Here is a 24,074-nt window from a genome sequence, read left to right on the forward strand (position 1 = left end):
TTTTATGTTGTAATCTTGTGAAATTTTCCATGCTAGCATCCAATCAAGGTTACCTCTCTTAGAGGACAGTAATATGGCTAATTTAGATGTTGATTTGATGTGTATATAACAATAGTAAATACGTATAGAAGCTGGGTATGATACGGGTACATATACCCTTGATATACGTATAGAAATCTTGAGAAAACGGAACGAGGATTCAAATATAACTATTTTTTGTAAATATACTTATTTTGTTTTATGTATAAAAGCCCTTTAAAAGTGACTAAATACATATCTATACGATACATGTATAAGCATTATTAGTTTTAAGTATTTATGTCAAAAAAAAACGTTACGTATAGTTATCGTTTTGAAAACTTAAGTTAGTAGTTTCAAAGTATACTTTTATCTTATTGTTATTAGTACACAATGAAATGTTAAACCATCCTTAGATCATGTTATATATATAAATACATATATATACACAAACGTATAATTATCGTATGTTATATAGTTCGTGATATCATCGGTCAAATTGGACGGTCAAACGTTGTGTAAAACTCTTTTCAAAAACATAAGTCTCAACAATTTAGATTGCTTATCATGTTGGTAAGGTTTAATTTATGTAAATATTAATCTCATAAGTATAAAACGATCGAAAAAATCCGGGTCGTTACAGTACCTACCCGTTAAATAAATTTCGTCCCGAAATTTTAAAGTTGTACCTATTTTGCGTTCTCGGGAAACAAATGTGAGTATTTTTGTTTCATCTGATCCTCTCGTTCCCAAGTAAACTCGAGACCCCTTCGAGCATTCCAACAAACCTTAACGATTGGTATGTTGCTCTGCTTGAGTTGTTTAACTTCACGGTCCATGATTTCGACTGGTTCTTCTATGAATTGTAGTTTCTCTTCGACTTGGATTTCTTCAAGAGGAATGGTGAGATCTTCCTTTGCAAGACATTTCTTGAGGTTTGAGACATGAAATGAATTATGTACTTCGGCGAGTTGTTGTGGTAACTCGAGTCGATAAGCTACCGGTCCAATGCGTTCGATGATCTTGAACGGGCCTACATACCTTGGGTTCAGTTTACCTCTTTTTCCAAAACGTATTACACCTTTCCAAGGTGACACCTTTAACATAACCATGTCACCGATCTGAAACTCTAATAGTTTCCTTCGAACATCGGCGTACCTCTTTTGGCGACTACGGGCTATTTTCAATCTCTCCTTGATTTGCACTATCTTCTCAGTAGTTTCATGGATGATCTCGGGACCAGTTAATTGTCGATCTCCTACTTCGTTCCAACAGATAGGGGATCTACACTTCCTTCCATACAGTGCCTCGAATGGTGCAGCTTTAATGCTCGCATGATAACTATTATTATACGAGAATTCTGCTAATGGTAGATATTTATCCCATCCGTTTCCAAAATCGATCACACATGCTCCGAGCATGTCTTCAAGAGTCTGAATCGTTCTTTCACTCTGCCCATCGGTTTGCGGATGATATGCAGTGCTCATATCCAAACGAGTTCCCAGGGCTTCCTGTAGTGATTGCCAGAACTTTGATGTAAATCTACTATCACGATCGGATATAATGGAAATAGGTATTCCATGCCTTGAAACAATTTCCTTTATGTACAGTCGTAATAGTTTCTCCATCCTATCCGTTTCCTTTATAGGCAAGAAATGTGCAGATTTGGTGAGACGATCAACTATTACCCAAATGGTGTCATAACCCCAGGCAGTCTTAGGTAACTTTGTGATAAAATCCATTGTAATACCATCCCATTTCCATTCTGGGATTTCTGGTTGTTAAAGTAACCCTGACGGCTTCTGGTGTTCTGCTTTGACTTTGAAACAAGTTAAAAATTCACCAACATATGTTGCAACATCTGTCTTTAAATTAGGCCACCAATAATGCGTCTTAAGATCTTGATACATTTTTCCAACTCCAGGATGTATCGAGTATCTTGTGTTATGTGCCTCATTCAATATCAACTTCCTTAATCCACCCAACTTTGGTACCCAAATACGGTTTGCAAAATATCGAATTCCATCTTCCCGTATAACGAGTTGCTTCTCATACTTCTTCATTATTTCATTTCCTATGTTTTCTTTAGTAAGAGCTTCTCGTTGAGCCTCTTTGATTTGTGAGTTGAGATTCATGCGAATTTTTATGTTCATCGCTCGTACTCGAATTGGTTCTCGTTCCTTTCTGCTTAGAGCATCGGCCACTACATTTGCTTTCCCGGGATGATAGCGAATCTCATAATCGTAGTCGTTTATCAGCTCGACCCACCTACGTTGCCTCATGTTCAGCTGTTTCTGATCAAAAATATGTTGAAGGCTTTTATGATCAGTAAACACAATGCATTTAACTCCATATAAATAGTGTCTCCATATCTTCAATGCAAACACTACTGCCCCCAATTCTAGATCATGCGTCGTGTAATTTCGCTCGTGAATCTTCAATTGTCGAGATGCGTATGCAATAACTTTCTTTCGTTGCATAAGGACGCAACCAAAACCTTGTCGCGAAGTGTCACAATATATCTCAAAATCATCGTTCCCTTCAGGTAACGATAAAATAGGCGCCGTAGTCAACTTCTTCTTCGGTAATTGAAGTGCACTCTCCTGCTCAGAGGTCCATTCGTACTTCTTCCCTTTTTGCGTTAACGCTGTTAATGGTTTAGCTATTCGGAAAAAATCTTGAATAAACCTTCTATAATAACCGGCTAAACCCAAAAATTGGCGTATCTGCATTGGTGTCTTAGGAGTCTCCCATTTTTCAATGGCCTCAATTTTAGCTGGATCAACCTGAATTCCTTTGCTACTAACAACATGACCAAGAAATTGCACTTCTTCCAACCAAAATGCACACTTAGAAAATTTGGCGTATAACTGTTCCTTTCTTAACAATTCTAATACCAACCTTAAATGCTGCTCATGCTCTTGCTCACTCTTAGAATAGATAAGAATATCGTCAATGAAAACGATAACAAACTTATCTAAATATGGACTACAAACTTGATTCATGAGGTCCATGAATACAGCTGGTGCATTTGTCAACCCAAACGGCATGACCAAAAATTCGTAATGACCATAACGTGTCCGGAAAGCAGTTTTCGGAATGTCTTCTTCTTTGACACGTAGTTGTTGATAGCCCGATCTTAAGTCGATTTTCGAGTACACACATGATCCTTGCAGTTGATCAAATAAGTCGTCAATTCTCGGTAGTGGATGCCGATTCTTGATAGTTAACTTATTTAATTCACGATAATCTATACACATCCTAAAAGATCCATCCTTCGTTTTAACAAATAAAATTGGAGCTCCCCACGGTGAAGTACTTGGTCGTATGAATCCTCGGTCCAGTAATTCTTTTAACTGACTCTGAAGTTCTTTTAACTCAGACGGTGCAAGTCTATATGGAGCACGAGCAACCGGTGCAGCTCCTGGTACAAGATCTATTTGAAATTCTACAGACCTGAAAGGTGGTAGTCCCGGTAATTCTTCCGGAAATACATCGGGAAAGTCTCTTACTACATTTACATCGTTAATATTCGTCTCCTTTTCTTCAACTTTCTTTACATGTGCTAGGATGGAATAACATCCTTTTTCTAAACACTTTCGAGCTTTCAAACAGCTAATGAGATTTAGGTTTGGGTTACCTTTATCTCCGTAAATCATTATCATTGATTTTTCCTTTCGAGGAATACGAATTGCCTTTTCAGCACACACCACTTCGACTCCTACTTTAGACATCCAGTCCATGCCGATGATTATGTCAAAACTTCCTAATTCTATGGGTATCAAATCAATCTTAAATGTTTCTCCGGCTAAATTTATTTTACAATCACAGCAAATTTTATCAGCTTTAATTAGTTTACCATTAGCTAACTCAATCATGTACTTAGCATCTAGAGGTAATGATGAACAATTCAATTTAGCGTAAAAGTCTCTACACACGTAACTTCTATCGGCACCAGTATCAAATATAATAGATGCTGATAAGTTATTAATGATAAACGTACCTGTAACCAGCTCTGGGTCTTCATACGCCTCTCTAGCATTAATAATAAATGCTCTTCCACGTGCAGATCCTTTATTCTTCTCTGGATTTGGGCACTGGCTCTTATAATGACCCTGTTTCCCACACCCATAACAAGTAACAGTGGCCAAGGCAGTTCTATTTGCATTGGTGGCAGGAGTCTTGGTGCCATTGGTATTTGTAACAGGAATCCTACAATCTTCAGCAAGATGACCCCTTCGATTACAATTATCGCACACCACATTACAATAACCAGAGTGATGTTTGTGGCATCTGTTACATAAAGGATTTCGTCCTTTGTAACCTAAGCTTGAACCACTACCCACACCTTGCGTGGTTTCTTGTTTCTTGTTGGATTGTTGATTACCTTCCCACTTTCTTTTGTTTTCTGATGTCTTGACATCGGTGTTCTTATCCAGAATAATCTGGTCCATCAACTCGTTTGCCATGGTGATGGCTTCATGAATAGTCTTAGGTTTCGATGCTGTAACATTTTCCTTGACATTTTTAGGTAAACCATCTTTGTACAGTTCTATCTTTCGTTCTTCGGTTGGTACCAATTCGGGACATAGCAAAGCTAATTTCATGAATCGCTGATTGTAGTTGGTGAGTTCAGTACCAACAACTTTCAGGCTTCGTAATTCAGCTTCCAACTTCCTAACCTCGTTCCTTGGACAATACTCGTTGATTAGCATTGTTTTGAATTCTTCCCAGGGAGTATCATAAGCTACATCTCCTCCTACGGCCTTCACATAGTTTTTCTACCACGTGAGTGCACTATCTTGTAAGGTGCACGATGCATACTTGGTCATGTCCTTCTCAATACAACCACTGATTTTAAACACAGACTCAATCTTTTCGATCCACCGGGTTAAACCGACCGGTCCTTCTGTTCCACTGAATGATGAGGGCTTGCAACCTTGAAAAGTTTTGTAAGTACATCCCACACGAAGATTTGGGTTAACTGCAGCACCTCTCACAGCCTCGACCCATAACATTCTGTCATCCACTCGCTGATTGATGAGTTCCTCGATTTCTTGTTCCGTCATTCGGTTCAATCGCGCCATAATCTTCAGTAAGAATGAAAAAAAATAATTATTCACATGGAATATTATAGATGTAGTATGTATTTACAGTACATTTTAGCTTATTAATAATATGAACCAATTATTATTATAAAAGCCTTTTCTTCTTATTAGCGTTTTATAATTATATTTAGGGTAGTACCTACCCGTTAAAGTTCATACTTAATAGCTTAGTACAGAAATCAATTACTATCACCCAAATAATACTCAACCATGGAAAATTATTGCATTTCACACTTCACTATTTTACATATGCTTATCTTACATCAAACATTAAGCAAACCACACTAGTAATATTATACAAAACGTTATATGATCCCATAGTTTAAAACAACAACGCATCATTTAACCCAAAACGTTTGTGCTCAAAGAAATCGCTTAAAGGTTATCTTGACTGTCTCCCTGCATTTTGGCTGAGGGGCTGAAGAACTGGATACCGGGATAGAACTAATAGGAATAGCGGGAATAGGGGTGGAAGTGTCTGGTGGAGTTGGTGCCACAACATCCTTACTAAGCTCGGGATTTGGATTTTCCAATTCAGTAGCCTTTCGTTTCTTTCCTCTTTAGAACTTGTCTTTCGTAATTTCCTGTATTTTTTCCTCCTCAGGATCACTTTCCGATTCCTCTTCAATTGATTCATCCGAAAATTGTGAGTCTTTCCCAAAGGTGTCGTTTTCATCATCGGATAGGTTAATGACTGGAACACCATCTGAAGATTCTGATTCGGAGTTGCTGAATATGATAACAAGTTCTAAGCCAGACATCTATCACATAACAACTAGCACGTTAGTACCACATAATATTTACATATTAATTTTTAACCAACAAGGATAAGCAATAGTTTTCTAAATCAAACACGGTCAAAGTCCAGATTCACTAATGCATCCTAACAAACTCGATAAGACACACTAATGCAAATTTTTTGGTTCTCTAAGACCAACGCTCTGATACCACATGTCATAACCCGACCTTAACCATAAGGACGAATACAATAACATATGATTTCATCGCGAGGTATTAACCTCTATATGCGACGTTTTCAAAAACTGCATTCGTTTTTATAATACAAACCATAACTTTTATTACAAATACAAGGTTTAAACAACATAATAATGATTATCGTTTAGCGATAATCTTAGCTTTACAAACTTTACATGTGATGATAACAACACGATTTCCAACGTATTTTACATTACAAATTCTCTGATATACAGTTTTATTTTTGACACAAATATGCATACTCAAGATCTTGCTTAAATTCAACATGCTGCAGCGGAAGCTTTTAGTTATCACCTGAGAATAAACATGCTTAAAACGTCAACATAAAGTTGGTGAGATAAAGGTTTAATGCCGGCAGCGTTATAAATATAGACCACAAGATTTCATATATAAACGTTTTAATAAAAATATTCTAAGTTGTTGAGCACTTGATAACCATACTTAACATTTAATCAACGTCGCATATTCCCTTTATTATGAAATCTCACTACACCGTACCAAGTGTAGTCACCGAAATGAAGTACTGTGCAACAGTTGAATACTGGTCGTCCAGTCCGGTTAGGGTTGTCAGGCCCGATAGATCTATCAACAGGATTCGCGTTTACAATACCTCATGTAAATAGTAGTTACCAAGTTACAGGGAAGTATGACAGTGGTACAACTTAACGTAGAATATATATTTTTAATCACTTGTGCCCATAACGTAAATCATAAAATGCATGTATTCTCATCCCGAAAAATTTAGAGTTTAAAAGTGGGACTATATACTCACTTTTGCCTTGAAGATATATTACACGACTTGGTCTCCGATTGATATCACGAACCTAACCATATATATAATATATTAACATATTTTCTTTTCAAATAATCGTTACATATATATATATATATATATATTTATATATATATATATATATATATATATATATATATATATATATATATATATATATATATATATATATATATATATATATATATATATATATATATATATATATATATATATATACTTACATTACTTTTAATATTTTCTTAGTCCGTAGTTAGCAGTCCGATGTTAATGGTCCACAATTAGTTACTCAATAAAATAAATAAAGACCCCATCGTATTCGTATTGATCAGAATTAATCTCGACCTATGGTACCATATTGTCAAATGACGTGTTGCGTACATAAAGTACCGTGTTGTCAAATGACGTGTTGCGTACAATCATGAGGTCTTATGATTAATCTTCTCGTGTTGTTTACGGGTGGTCCTGAAATATATAAAATCAAATCATAAGTAATTATATATAAATTAACATATTAATTAGAAAAAATATGATTAATTTACTTTTTCTCCAAATATTTTCGTAGCTAAACTAGCTTCGGATACCCAATCTTGTTTTAGTCGTAGTTTCTTCATTACAACTCCGTTTTTGTTGGTTCAACTTTCCACTTCCTTGGATCGAGTCAAATTTTAAGAATATGAACTTAAAATACCTTAGTTTCTATTCAAAATCACAGGTTATAGGTCAAACTTTGGTGAAACTTATGAAAGTGATCATTTTCCATCATAAAAACAACATTTAATGATCATTTTTCTAAAAATACTTACACTTTGAGTTAAACCATGAAATTTTTATGTGTTAACATATTCATAAGAAATATTATTTTTCCAGAACATGAACTTCCAATTCAAAGTTCATGATGGTTTTTAATTATCCAACCCAAAACAGCCCCCGGTTGCACTCCGACGACGTAGATTCAGTTTTTAAGGTGTTCTTTGTAAAACCAAGTTATATCTTGTTAAGTTAGCATATCATTATGATATATTACAGGTCTTGAAGTGTTTTAAATGTTAAGTTAAAAGGATCTATTTAGTTTGCAAACAAGTTTGAAATCATTCAAACTATGTTCTTGTTGTTAAAATTTTACAACATAAAATAAGATAGCTATATAAATATGAATTGAATAAGGTTATGAATAAGGTTACTACCTCAAGTTACTTGGACAAAGTTACTGTAAGAAATAAGAAAAATCCTAGAACCAAAGAGTGGTGGAGTTGGATTGAAGATTGGAAGCAACTTAGGACATAAACTTGAAATGAAAGTAGTATTTTGTAGTGTTTTTGTTTGATCTTGATATGGTGGTTATTAAGGTGATTCTTGAGAGGATTTTTGCTGGATTTCTTAGGGATGCATGAGGCTTGTAAGTGTGTGTTCCTAGCTAGAGAAATGATGTAGTAAAAATTGAAAAATGGATGGGGTATATAAGGTGAAAATTTCGTGAATGGGGGGGGGGGACAAAACAAGATTTTTATGTTGTAATCTTGTGAAATTTTCCATGCTAGCATCCAATCAAGGTTACCTCTCTTAGAGGTCAGTAATATGGCTAATTTAGATGTTGATTTGATGTGTATATAACAATAGTAAATACGTATAGAAGCTGGGTATGATACGGGTACATATACCCTTGATATACGTATAGAAATCTTGAGAAAACGGAACGAGGATTCAAATATAACTATTTTTTGTAAATATACTTATTTTGTTTTATGTATAAAAGCCCTTTAAAAGTGACTAAATACATATCTATACGATACATGTATAAGCATTATAAGTTTTAAGTATTTATGTCAAAAAAACGTTATGTATAGTTATCGTTTTGAAAACTTAAGTTAGTAGTTTCAAAGTATACTTTTATCTTATTGTTATTAGTACACAATGAGATGTTAAACCATCCTTAGATCATGTTATATATATAAATACATATATATACACAAACGTATAATTATCGTATGTTATATAGTTCGTGATATCATCGGTCAAATTGAACGGTCAAACGTTGTGTAAAACTCTTTTCAAAAACATAAGTCTCAACAATTTAGATTGCTTATCATGTTGGTAAGTTTAATTTATGTAAATATTAATCTCATAAGTATAAAACGATCGAAAAAATCCGGGTCGTTACAGGAGTACCCCCAGCAGATGTGGTTGTTTGTGAAGACGCTAGCTGGCTTGCAATCTTGGAAGTTACATCCTTCATTTATTGGCTCATTTGTCATCTTTTATTCTTCTATTCTACTTTATTGCACGGGTTGCCTCCCGAGAAGCACTTTTGTTTAAGGTCGTTGGCTCGACCTTAGTGATGCTTTAGAAGGCGAACATTCCTCGTTGGTAGTTGTGATCTTGATCTTCTCGAGGGAATGTGAGTCTTGGTGGATAAATCCTGAGAAAGTGTCGGACCAAAAGTGGTAGAAGGTCCGGTACTTCTCTTGAAGATCTTCTGAAAGATAGGTAGTGGGAGCAGTTTCGGCTCTTGATAAATCTTGAAGTTCGATGAGAATTTGATCTGCAGCCCTGCTGGTTGACCCATGAATGTCAATCATTGAGGTAGTGTTGGTGGTGATTATCTCTCTGATAGGATGCTCATTTCGGAGGTCTTCAAATAGTGTCAAGAATTGTATCTTCAATATTTCAAGAACTTCGGATTGGAGATCTCCACAGTAAGAGTCGGTAGCTTTGCACAGATTTGTCAGAAGGCGAAGTTGGAAAGAAGTGAAGAGCACTCCTGACCCAAGCATTAATGTCACCGTCTTTGAGTATATCTCCTGACATCCAGCTTTGAATGTGAAATTAGGGTCTGTGGATTCGTGGAAGATACGTGTGATGTCGTAGCGTGGGGGTACGGAATAGTTTATATTTTACTAGGAAAAACTATTAAATACGATACATTTTTACACAAGTTTTAATTATTTATTTACAAAATGGATATGCCTAAACCTTGCTACAACACTATAGGCAGTGTACCTAATCGTAGAGTAGTATAGTTTTTAGTAAGTCTGGTTTGTTCCACAGGGAACGGGCTTATTGCACACTATATTTTAAACAATTATATTCGTACAAAATATATTATATTAATAATATATAAAAGGGGGTTTTACCGTTTAATGACCGGCTTATCGATTTTATATTTTAAACGAAGCGTAAAGTAAATGACGATATTTAACTAACAATATAAAATAAATAACAATAATTAAAATGACAATAAATAAAAGTACGAGGAAAAATGAAATAAAATATATTATGCTTATTTAAGCTTCCGTAACCATGATGTTTGACGTTTTGATTATTTATTACCCTGGGTTAATTGTCCTTTGTACTGGATTATTTGATAAGTCCATCTGGTTTTTGTCCATAACAGTCCATCCGTCATAAATATAAAGTGCGAGTATCCTCGTCAAATTATCCTTATACCCGAAGTCAAATATTCCAACTAATTGGGGACTTAAACTGTAACAAGATTTTAATACTTTGTTTAATAATTACATCAGGATATCAACTGTGTGTAATCCAAGGTTTTAATACTTTGTTATCAATTATGCCAAGTGTCCTTGTACATAATTTCACCCCTGTTTTAATAATTCTAGTGACTATTAATCTATTCCCGTATCCGGTTAAATGAACGATTATTCGTACATATAAATATCCCGCCCATCGTGTCCGATCGAGTGTATATGGTTATTTATAGGTACGTCCAATTGTAAATCTTTATATTAAAATTAATAAACTATCATTTAGCTAAACAAATATAAAGCCCATTAATAGCCCATAGTCTAATTTCCACAAGTGTCGTTCTTTTGTCCAAACTCCAATTATGGTACAAAGCCCAATTACCCAATTTTAGATATTTTTAGCCCAATATCATGATTACTTCGGATTAAATAAGCATAATAATAACTTAGCTACGAGACATTAATATAAAAAGGATAACATAACTTACATTGAGTATTTATCGCGTAGTGTTACACGGTCAGAATTTCGACTTTAAAACCCGTAAAATAACTTTTACATAACCCAAACTAATATAATATAACACTAATCTATACTATATATATATATATATATATATATATATATATATATATATATATATATATATATATATATATATATATATATATTTATTTATATTATACTACAGAGTATTATTATTATTTATTATATATTTACTCGCAGAATTCGTGACCTTTTATAGGCATTTTGGAATTTGGCAGCTCCGCGAGTCATGGAGTTTTTGGCCTTCAAACTCCGCGAGTCGTGGAGTTTGAAAATCCAGCTCACAAACTTTTGGCTCCTAGCTTGTCGACATAAAAAATATATAAATATAAAATATAAATAATTAATATAATTATTTATATATTATATTATATTCTTGTGCATAGCTGACTTGTAATTTTTGGTCCGTTGCGTCGGGCGTTGATAGTTGACTCATGTCCCGGTTCCGGATTTTCGAACGTCCTTGCGTACAATTTAATATCTTGTACTTTGCGTTTTATAACTTGTACTCTTGTCATTTTAGACGTTTTTCATCAATAAATTGAACCTTTTGAATTGTATCTTGTACATTTGAGCTTTTTGGACGTTTGTGTCTTCAAATCTTCGTTTTCGCCTTTTGTCTTCGCACTTATTTATTTAAACAATTACAATGAAAATATGATACAATTACATATGAAAACCTATTATTTAGGAGGGATATTGCTATGAAATATATGTTCCTTTTTAGGCTTATCAAATATCCCCACACTTGAGCGTTGCTTGTCCTCAAGCAATACATAACTTGAAATAAAATCACACTTCACTCGAATCACTTTTTTATTCTTACACTTTATACATCAGTGATTTTGATACGGTGGTATAAACAATGATAGTAACGATAGAACCATGGTTAAAAGTGGGTGTGTCATCCACAGTTGCCTCGGGTTTAGGTCAACGACACTTGCAATCAAATAGCCAATTTACTTTCAGTTTCCAAAGCAAAGTGCACATTTGAAAGGCGGTTTACAGTCCCACATGACTATGAAAATTTAGATCCGTTAGGAAATTGGATCTTTATGAAAACATTTGATCTTTTGAAAATTCAATCTAGCTTTTACCCTAGACAAGTTTTCCGGAATAACCCTTCACCGGTGTTTGCAAAATATTTTGTGGGTTGTGTGGGTTTCAGATTTGAAAATTTTAGCTCAACACTTCTGGTTTTGTGTTACCCACTTGCTAACCTTGTATTGGGAAAGCAACACGTCCAGTATACTTGATCCTTATATTACCTTTCGGTAAACTACCGTCCGGTTGTAAAGGAAAGCGATGAACAAGAAACTGTTAAGGCAATGTCCCGTGACTTGCTTTTAATTATGGTCTATAAACGTGTCGGATGCTATTACTATCCTTTGTAGAAGCAATAGTAAAGATCATCCTATGATTTTTCGGTCTGGCACAAGGTCCTGTCTCCGACCATGCTATGCAACCACCGTTCTTACGGTTGACACCCGATTTGGTTCAGGTGACCTAATGAATTCCAGGTGAATTCCTAGGATTTTACGTTCAATGGTAATGAACGCATTGAAAATGGTTTTTCAGAAAACAAATCGGTTTGTATTTTTGATCAAAATATTTTCTCGTTCAAGCTCGAGTTTAGATATCATTGAATTCCATGAGTTTGTAATTCTCAATCTTTAAGGTCAATCTCAAGGATTGAGTAATATCAGTCTTAAAAGCTGATTTTTGATCTTTAAGGAGATTATCCTTTCTAGGGATCTGATTCATTAGTCTTATCAAGCTAATTTGCACGGTGCCCTCCCCATTTTACAAGACAGATCCTCTCATGGTTAGGATAAGTCTGACCACTTGGCGACCCTATTTGATGCTGAAGTCCGTGGATTTCCTGCTGATTTTAGTGATGACTTTTCTAGATTTTTCGTCAACCTACAGCTGGTCTGGACAACAACTTCTTGACCTATATCAAGAAGCGCGTGTCTTTTTCGGAAGACTTTACTTCCTTTTAATGATGGAATTGATTCATCGTGTAGATCCATCTTTTCTTTTCTTTCATCGGGTAAAATAGTTAATTTAGTCCAAAATAAAAGCATCTGCAATAAACTTTACAGAAACATGTGCTAGATAGTTTTTAATTGAATAACTAGGTACATTCTCCCCACACTTAGTTTCTTTCTTTGCCTTTTTATTCTCCTTTATTCCATTTTAAATGAATTCAAGCGTTTTAGGGTGTTTCTTAATTTATGTCCTTTCCGAGGAAACGATAATTTCGGTATTAACACCTAGTTTTCACCGTTCATAAATATATATAAACATGATTTTAAATTCATTTAGTTGAAAATTTTTCAAATTTTCATAAAATTTGGCAAATAAACCAAGTATAAACCCGAGAGAATTTATAACCCTTCCCCACACTTGAGATCATGCAATGCCCTCATTTGCATGAAATCAGACTCTAATTATAAATTCATGAGGGTGATTAGTGTAGAAAAGTGATTGAAAATACCCAGTTTGTAATTACAAAGCTCGTCGAATGATAGATGTCGCGCCTCATCGTTCATTCCTTCTTGTTTTATCACACATGCTTTTTTTTTTTCAAAAACGGCTGCTTTTCTGAACTGTTTACTAATATTTTAAAAAGCGTCTTTTACCCTAATCATGCATTTTTATTAACGAGTTATGCACTAACTCGAACCCCGAATTTAACGTTAAGTGGGGTTAAACTTCCCTATACTTAGCTGACGACATGTGAAGTCGGTAGAATGAGTTCCACGAATTAGGGTAGTGAGCCAGTTATTTACATTTTGGGTGGTGTATAATATATCAATGGGTTTAAAGTTTAGACTCACCAGATCGTCACTACTTAATTCTTTTTTAAGTGTAGCTTTTAGTAAATGGATATGTCTCTTTTCTGGTTCTTGGTCAAATGGATCGATATACACCGACATACTTATTTCTATAGGGTGGACAATTCCTAATATTTCCTTCCTTTTATTCTCAGGATCAAAGTTTTCACCTCTATTACCCAATTGGGTGAAATTCGAGGTGTCATTATCTATTACAGCTCGTAGTTCATTTCCGGTGGATGACTCGTCTATTGAGAATATTGGGTTGGAAGGTTGTGGAATGGTGAAGTTCGGTTTGGCCTCGGGGGTAAAATTTTTAACGTTATCGTATTCCCAAGAGTACCAATTTGTCACCCTTACTTCTTCTTTATCCATTGATGGATCGATTATTTCGTCGGTAGAGGCTAATGTGTCGATATGTTGTGAAATTGGTAAGACTGAATAAAAAGTATCATCGGGATAATTGGTGATTTCGGAGCTCTCGAATTCATCAAAATTCGATGATATGAGATTTTATTGCACAATACTCCTCAGATCAACAGGTGTGTAGTCTGATAGAGTTTCAACTTGCCGGTTTACAAACTCTCTCATTTGTTCATTTTGAGCATTGAGTTCTTCGAGTTTGATTTTCATATTGTCTAATAAATTTTCAGACACGTAATTTTCCTCGTCTACTGGTTGTTGAGTTTGGAAATATTCTTGGGAATAATCCCAATTTGAATTGTATTCTTCATAATCGTTCCATTCAGGTTCCGTGGGTGCGTAATTTTCCATAGGAATGTAATAGTAACATTCCCATGTTGAGTGATAATCTCCACAGATTTCACAACCAGTTATTGTTTCGTCGTTCGTGATCCAAGATTGACTGATCGAATTGTCATCAACACTCGTTTGAGAGTATTGATTTAATTGATTTTGGATATCAAAAAGAGTTTCCATAGCCTTGTTTTCAAAATTTTCCATTTTATTGCGATGGCCAAATTTTAGCTACAATGTGGTGCATTTACTAATTATCCTATTAGTTATAAAATAGAAAAACTTATATAAGTTGTCCAATTAATAGACTTTTCTGCTTTTGCCCACGTTTGGAATAGCCAAAAGATGCAGCAGGGAACCAGAACCCTTTAAATGGGAAGCTCACAACTCAGCCACTAACAAATCCAACTATTACTACGAAGCAGAAAATTGTCAACGTCCATTAATTTAACCACTTAAATAATTTTTCTTTCCGTTTGAGATATTAGATAAGAAATAGAGAAAATTTCTAAGTCCTAAAAACTAAAGCGTCAAGAAATAAGAAAGAAAAAGAATGCGCGTCGAAAAACGTCGAAAGATAAAAATAAGAAAGAAAAACGTCGAAACTTAAAAGTCTAAAAATTATATCTAAAAAGTTGCGCCTAAAGGTCTAAAGGTAAATGCAATTTTATTCAGAAAACGGCAATTACTTAAAGGCACTAAAATCTATTTAAAACTAAAGTGAAAAACGGCGTCGCAAAATTCTAAAGCACCTAAATCTTAGTCTAAAGAAAAAGCACTTAAGGGATTTTACGGCAAAGCCTAAAAATGTAGAAGTAAAAATAACTGTGACAAAAACTATGGATTAAAACTAAATACGAGCGAAAAACATACAAATATTACGCTAAAAACAAATAAAAAGGGACAAAATATAAAAATATACTAAAATCCGTAAAAAGTACAATTTTTTTAAAAATATTATTTTTATATTATTTATTTAATAAAACTATTAATTTTATAATTTAATAAAACTAATTAAACTAAATAAACAAAATAATAATAAAACTAAAACTAATTAATAAATTAATTAACTAATTTAGGGTTAATTAATAATAATAAATAATAATATACTGTAATAAATGCTGGTTTAGGGTTTCAGGCGCGTCAGACAGGGCGGCTCCGCGACTCGTGGAGTTTTAAGCCTGCAAACTCCGCGAGTCGTGGAGTTTGAAAGACGTTTTTTTTATTTTTTTTATTTTTTTATATTGTTTTTCTAAAATGATATATAAATATATTTATAGAAAAATAAATTAAAAATATAGCGTTTCGCCGATTCCCCGGCAGCGGTGCCAAAAACTTGATGTCGTAGCGTGGGGGTACGAAATAGTTTATATTTTACTCGGAAAAACTATTAAATACGATACATTTTTACACAAGTTTTAATTATTTATTTACAAAATGGATATACCTAAACCTTGCTACAACACTATAGGCAGTGTACCTAATCGTAGAGTAGTATAGTTTTTAGTAAGTCCGGTTCGTTCCATAGGGAACGGGCTTATTGCACACTATATTTTAAACAATTATATTCGTACAAAATATATTATATTAATAATATATAAAAGGGGGTTTTACCTTTTAATGACCGGTTTGTCAATTTTATATTTTAAACGAAGCGTAAAGTAAATGACGATATTTAACTAACAATATAAAATAAATAACAATAATTAAAATGACAATAAATAAAAGTACGAGGAAAAATGAAATAAAATATATTATGCTTATTTAAGCTTCCGTAACCATGATGTTTGACGTTTTGATTATTTATTACCCTGGGTTAATTGTCCTTTGTCCTGGATTATTTGATAAGTCCATCTGATTTTTGTCCATAACAGTCCATCAGTCATAAATATAAAGTGCGAGTATCCTCGTCAAATTATCCTTATATCCGAAGTCAAATATTCCAACTAATTGGGGACTTAAACTGTAACAAGGTTTTAATACTTTGTTTAATAATTACATCAGGATATCAACTGCGTGTAATCCAAGGTTTTAATACTTTGTTATCAATTATGCCAAGTGTCCTTGTACATAATTTCACCCCTGTTTTAATAATTCTAGTGACTATTAATCTATTCCCGTGTCCTGTTAAATGAACGATTATTCGTACATATAAATATCCCGCCCATCGTGTCCGATCGAGTGTATATGGTTATTTATAGGTACGTCCAATTGTAAATCTTTATATTAAAATTAACAAACTATCATTTAGCTAAACAAATATAAAGCCCATTAATAGCCCATAGTCTAATTTCCACAAGTGTCGTTCTTTTGTCCAAACTCCAATTATGGTACAAAGCCCAATTACCTAATTTTAGATATTTTTAGCCCAACATCATGATTACTTCGGATTAAATAAGCATAATAATAACTTAGCTACGAGACATTAATGTAAAAAGGAGAACATAACTTAAATTGAGTATTTATCGCTTAGTGTTACACGGTCAGAATTTTGACTTCAAAACCCGTAAAATAACTTTTACATAACCCAAACTAATCTAATATAACACTAATCACTACTATATATATATATATATATATATATATATATATATATATATATATATATATATATATATATATATATATATATATATATATATATATATCTATATTATATTTATTTATATTATACTACAGAGTATTATTATTATTTATTATATATTTACTCGCAGAATTCGTGACCTTTTATAGGCATTTTGGAATTTGGCAGCTCCGCGAGTCGTGGAGTTTTTGGCCTTCAAACTCTCCGAGTCGTGGAGTTTGAAAATCCAGCTCACAAACTTTTGGCTCCTAGCTTGTCGACATAAAAAATATATAAATATAAAATATAAATAATTAATATAATTATTTATATATTTTATTATATTCTTGTGCATAGCTGACTTGTAATTTTTGGTCCGTTGCGTCGGGAGTTGATAGTTGACTTATGTCCCGGTTCCGGATTTTCGAACGTCCTTGCGTACAATTTAATATCTTGTACTTTGCGTTTTGTAACTTGTACTCTTGTCATTTTTAGACGTTTTTATCAATAAATTGAACCTTTTGAATTGTATCTTGTACATTTGAGCTTTTTGGACGTTTGTGTCTTCAAATCTTCGTTTTCGCCTTTTGTCTTCGCACTTATTTATTTAAACAATTACAATGAAAATATAATACAATTACATATGAAAACCTATTATTTAGGAGGGATATTGCTATGAAATATATGTTCCTTTTTAGCCTTATCAACGTGCTATCTGCTTCGTAACATAGGTGGCAATGTTTACTCGATCCGACTCAAGATGAGAAAATGGATTTTTGCGTCTTACTTCTTCTGTAACTACGTCTCGTAACTCTTTGATAATCAGATCAGCGTGGTGATCAATTGTTACATAAATCACTAGCTTGCCTGGTGTGCTTTCGAAGTTATCTCTTTCTAAGAGAGCAAAAAAGCTGTGAATATCCTCGATCATTTTCAAATCAGAGTGATAAGTTGGGCGTCCGGTGGAAAGATCCATATGCTTCAGGATGAGAGTCAGTAGTGCTCGTTGGTTTGCTGAGAAAGGAAGTGCAGATCCGGCTAAGGCGTTGTAAACCTTAGAGTAAATGATCTTCTGATCTCGATAGAATCTTGTCTCTAAAATAGTGCGAACTACTGAATTGTGCTCTCGCTGCCTTTCTTCGCAGTAGATATGATCGTGAAGGGTATTGATAAAGTCTTGAATGCGCTCTTCTAGGATTTTAACATCATTGTCTTGTCTCTGGAGATAGAGGTTGTATTCTTCTCGGATAGCCATGATTCGTTCTGTTAAGCGTAGCGTAAAATTGATTGTTGATTTACGGATGGCTTTGAGAATATCTTTAAATTCATAGGTGTCATTGATGAAGGTTATCATGTCAGCGTGCGTAGATATGATCGAAATCTGATATGAAGAAGAGTCCGACTCTTCCTGATCTGGTTCAGATGGAGAATATAAGTTATCCAGAATGTCATCATGTTGCTCTTCCTTATTATCATCGGTAGAATAGTCATCTGGAGATTCGTCTAATGAACGGGTTTCTTCAGTATTCTGGTTCTTCTCTTTGACACTTTCGGGATCAATTTCTATATCCTTGACCTCAACCTTATCAGTCTTCTTCTTGAAGCAAATGATTAAACTGTGATCTTTTGTCTCAAGCCTCAATAATTCTTCGTGACGTTCCGGGCTTAGAGATGGTATTATCGCAGTTTCTTTTACATCTTCCATTTCCTCTTCCTCATAAGGAGCTTCCTCTTCCTCTATTTCTTCACGGGGATCCTCTTCTTCCATTTCTGGGTTGTCAACAGATTGTGATTCAACACCCATCTCGATATCTTCAGTTGGTGGTAGGGGACTCATCATCGGAAGTGATCCATCTGGTGAAAATAGCAAACATCTCTGCCTGTCCAGAAATATTAGTAGGTCGGTCAATTTTGAAGGTAACGCTCTCTCCTTGTGATCGTAAGATCAAGGTTTGATTTTACACATCAATGATAGTCCTAGCAGTATTCATGAAAGGTCTTTCTAGCACTATTGGTGTATGTAGGTGTTCCTTAATGTCCATCACTACGAAATCCGTAGGGTACACGAATTTCTCGACTTTCACCAAGACGTTCTCAACTATGCCCTTAGGATATCGAATTGTGTGATCGGCAAGTTGGATTGTCATTTTAGTTGGTGACAAGTCTCCTAACTCTAATCTCTTGTAGAGAGAGTAGGGGATTAGGTTGTTACTTACTCCTAAACCTACTAGCACATGAATGGTTCCAGATTGGTAGATTGAACACGAGAAAATGAATCGGCCCGTATCTCATAGCTTCTACGGTAGAGATTTTCTGAGTACTGCTGAGCAGTCTTCACTCAGTGGAATTTTGTTAGAATCTGGTATCTTTTCCTTTGTAGAGAGAAGTCTTCAGATATATCTCTTTTGATTGGCACTTTGGAAATGGTGTCCAGGAATCTTCCATCAAGTTTGAAGGAATCAAGCTTGGATGGTTCTTCCCGTAACCTTCCAGGGTAAGGTACGCGAACCGGAGTTGTGGTGGACAGCTGCTGAGTATATGTTGATTTGTTTTTAGCCTAGCTGACCTTCTCTGTGGTTCTTCCTCCTGGATTATGGAGTCCATTTGCTTAGCTTCCTCTATGTGGGGATTTTGGATAGTATTACTTGGTAACCTTCCTTGTGATCTGGTTTCAAGGCGTTGTGATAACTGTCTGAGCTGCGTCTCTAAGCTTTTGAGTAGAGCCAATTGATTTCTCATTAGTATCTCCGTCTGGTCTTGCGTAGAGGCAGTTCTCTGATTTAGCTGTTGTTGTCCTTGAATGAACTGAGTCAACTGATCATCAGCTCCGAGAGTAGGGTTGGTTACTTTTGTAATTTGGGTGGTTGGGGAATTTTCCTCAGCTGGTGGACCAGTGAGTGGAAGTGGTTGATCGTATGTCAATTAAGATTGTTGAGGTGTATAAGGTGGGTAACGATAGCGAAAAGGTTGGTTATTACGTTGAAATTGATTAACCCTAGGTTGTTGATTGAATCCGGGATTAGGTTGACGAGCTGGGTATTGAACGTAACGGACTGAACCATCAGGGTTTTCGTACTCAACTTGATATTCTTCAGTGGGTTGCGGGTTGGTACAATTAGCACAGGCTTGAGCCTGGTTAACCTGCTGCGGTTGCGTCTTTAATTCTCCGAGTTGTTTAGCAAGAGATTCCATCTTATCTGTGAGGGATTTGATGGCCTCCGTTTGATTGTTGAGTGCAGAGAGTGGGGTAGATGATGAAGTTGTTTCACCACTGTTCCAGTCATGATGATGCATTGTCATTTTCTCGAGCAATTCCTGATGAAACATGACTAGGAACTTCGAAATCAACAGGTTTAATTCACACAAAGGCGAAATTAGTGAATCAAACCATAACTAGTGAATATGTGAAGCTTTTTGGGATTAATTTAGTCAAACCACAAAATGATTGTGATTAGATTAACACCTAGAGCTGTTATTCACCTCTTGAGTGATTTGGGTTGAGAGAGAATCGGATTAGGCAAACCAGATCTGAGTGATGTGTGTGTAAAATGAGAGGCTTAACCTAAATGAAGAACATAACACTTATATACCCCTGCTGTTGACTCACTCGTGCGAGTCATTCATCACACGTACGAGTTGGCTTCCTCAGTCGTACGGGTGATCACTCACTCATGTCATATCACTTAGGTTATAATTATGACTTAGCTCAGCATCAACCGTGCGTATGAGCCTGTCAGCTGTACGAGTGATGCTTCACTCATACGTCTGACTAAGTCTAACATAGTCAAACATCCTTAATCCGTTCCTGCGGTACCTGTAACCACATACAAACACAGATAGGATAATAACGAGCGATCATGGTAGCCTGTAAACTGTAGTACCTGCAATGGATGTGGGTTAGATGTCTAGGGACTTACATAAAATGCATCAACAACTCCCCCTAGGACCTAGACCATCGATTACAATAAAGTAAACGTCCGTGAAATACATATTTAGTTCACAAGTAACATCAAATACATATCCAGATTCTCTCTCTCGCATAAATACATCATCAAAACAAAAACACAAACTAGTAATACAGTATCCGACATCGATCAGCTGGCTTGAACTTGGTTTGAGCTTTAAGCATCATTTTCTCTGTTGAGGTATGCATAGTAGACATCGATCACACGTTGATATCTCATAGATTCCTATTTTCGATCATCTCTAAACGTAATGTGATGACGGTGAAGTGTCTCCACATCAAATCTCGATAAGTTCGTTAGCCACATAGGATCTAAAATCCTTACATTGTCGAACTGTATGTTTCCATCTTCCTTTTCAATTGCAGTCAAGATCACTGCTTCTTCCGACAACTCATCAGAGAACCACCATCTGAAGTTTTTGCTTATATCCTTGGGTAAGGGCATCAATGGAGATTGCTTCATGTACTTGGCTGGATGGAACTTAACAACGCGTACAGGTCCACCTTTAGAATTTCTCTTTGTCGGGTGCATGGAAAACCTGGCGACTGTTGACTTAAATATGTCCCATTTCCCTGTCTTATACTCATATCTGAGTTTTCTCTGAAACCACCTGGAAAGGTCACAATCTTCAGCGTTCAATATCTTCAGCTTAGCAAGTTGCATGATCTCGAAGTACGGTAGAGTTTTGAAGTGACTAGGACGTGCCATGTAATCAACTTCTCCTTCCCTCTTGATTGCGAAACAATTGATCTCCTTGAAGTAACCCCAGCTTAAAATTTTACCCTTGGAATACTTCTTGGTTCTCTTTCCCCTTTCATAGAAACTAACAAACTTCAGCTCGAGTTTTGGTTTATTCAACTGATTAGGGTTAACGACGTTCTGTTTCCACCAACTCTGACGAATCTCGTCTTCTTCAACGTTTCTGTTAACTTTAACCCTATCACGTTTGAACCATTCATTAATCTCATTCCATGCCTCGGCTTTAGCTTGCTCGGCTCGGAGTTTCTTCTTCTTCAGCTCAATCTCTTTTCTTTCTTTCTCAACGAGCAGTTTCTCATGTCGGATTTTCTTGTTCTTTTCAATTAAAACATCCACTTCTTTCACTTGTTCTTTGTATACCTTCCTCGCCTATTCTAAATCATCTAACTTCTTTCTTTTCACATCACTACTCAATTTGAAAAAGTCACTTAAGCTGTTGAGTGACGGAGTTGAGTATGGCTCAAGCGAAGGCATAACAATCTCAACTTCTTCTTCTTCTTCTTCTTCTTCTTCTTCTTCTTCTTCTTCTTCTTCTTCTTCTTCATTATCAGATTCTGTTACCAATTCGTCCTCAGATTCAACAATCACATCCTCTTTTACACTATCCTTACCAACAGAATCTTCACTCTTCTCATCAGCAAACAAATTATCGAAATCACTCAAGTTGATATTTTGGATTGATTCGGGAGGCTGGCAAATGACTCTTCTTGTGGAGCCTGGTTCTCAGCTTCAACTGTCTCTGCATCCTCTGTATCGTTTAAACTATCATATGCCAGAACAGCAAGCTGTTCCATCAGAAAATCACTTGGTGAAACGTCCCCCTTTTCTTCATCATTAAAAACATTTGAATAATTCATATAATATTCAGCAGTAAAGACCTCACCATATTCATTAGAACTTCGAATAGGTATCACTAACGGTATCTCAAAAGAGGGTCCTCCAGTTCCAGCATCTTCTCCATCGTCTTTCTCGTCATCACCACCCAAATCAGAAGAAAATTCTTCTCCCCTCTCCTTAATCAACTTAGTTTTACCAGAGGTAATCGATTCGATCTTATTGTTCAAATCCTTCAATTTCTCCTTATTCTCACTCACCTTCTTCTTCAACTTCTCCGTCCTTCCCTTCTGACGGTCTAGTCTATCAGATAACCTCTTATTTTCTTCTACCAACGACTCAATCTTAGCTTCACTGATCTTCTTCTCCTCCATGGCTTGATTCTCTAGATTGGTAATTTTCGTGATCAAAGACAACAGTTGATTTTGCTGTGTCTTGAATTCAGCTGATGTGACCTGAGGTGTTGTGGTGGCAGGTTTTGGTGACATAACAGCAGCTCTTGCATCCTTCATGAAACCGGATGGTTGTCTCTGAGCCTGTTGTTTCAAACCTCCCCGTGATGCCTTTTGAGATGAATCAAAATGATGTTTGGTTCTTTTCTCCTTCTTCTTGGGCTGTTCTGAAGTCATCGCTTCCTTCCCTTTTCTTTTCCTCTGAATCAAACTAACATCTTCCTCTGTCGCTTCATCATCACCTTCAATAATTTCATCATCAACATTACCTCTTCCTTGAACTTCACCAGTAGCTCTCGGATTATCACCCTCACCTTCCTCATCAGTAACTTCATAGTTAGAGTCTGAATCCGCATTCCTCCAAGCATTACCAGCTGGACATCGATAGTTTTCCTTGATCAGATGACAAATAAGCTTTCTCTTAAAGTCAGGCTTTAAATCCTCGTTTCTTGTCTCCTCCATTCTTCAGAAAATTATCGAATTCATTGGCTTAAGGTGAATAATATCCTCTTAAAGCTTAGGTAGATCAGGTGCAACATCATTAATGATCAATTGAAGAAAACGGGCATAAATGAGATATCTCTAAGTAGAACTGAAAAGATTCGCTTTGAAGTAGTGTAAGACAAATCCTGAGAAATCGTATGGAGCCTTTAGGACAAGTACCACAAACATACTCTGCACTTTTTCATTCAACTTATCAAATCCAGATTTGCGTCCACTCAAACAGTGCATAATCACGTGAGCAAGATATCTAAACTGTGGAGGCAGAAGAGTCTTTATCAGTTCAGATTTGCCAGCAATATACCCAGAATAAGCACATCTTTTAAAGCAACCATGAATTATTTCTCGACTGATCGTCATGTGAGAGCAGTTCTCGTCATTAAAGCCCAAAATCATCCTTATCACTGTCTTATAAACAATGATCTCATGCCCTTGAACCTTACTAACAATCTTAGCATCA

Source organism: Rutidosis leptorrhynchoides, chromosome 2, assembly GCF_046630445.1.
Source record: "Rutidosis leptorrhynchoides isolate AG116_Rl617_1_P2 chromosome 2, CSIRO_AGI_Rlap_v1, whole genome shotgun sequence".
In the NCBI taxonomy this organism is placed as follows: domain Eukaryota; kingdom Viridiplantae; phylum Streptophyta; class Magnoliopsida; order Asterales; family Asteraceae; genus Rutidosis; species Rutidosis leptorrhynchoides.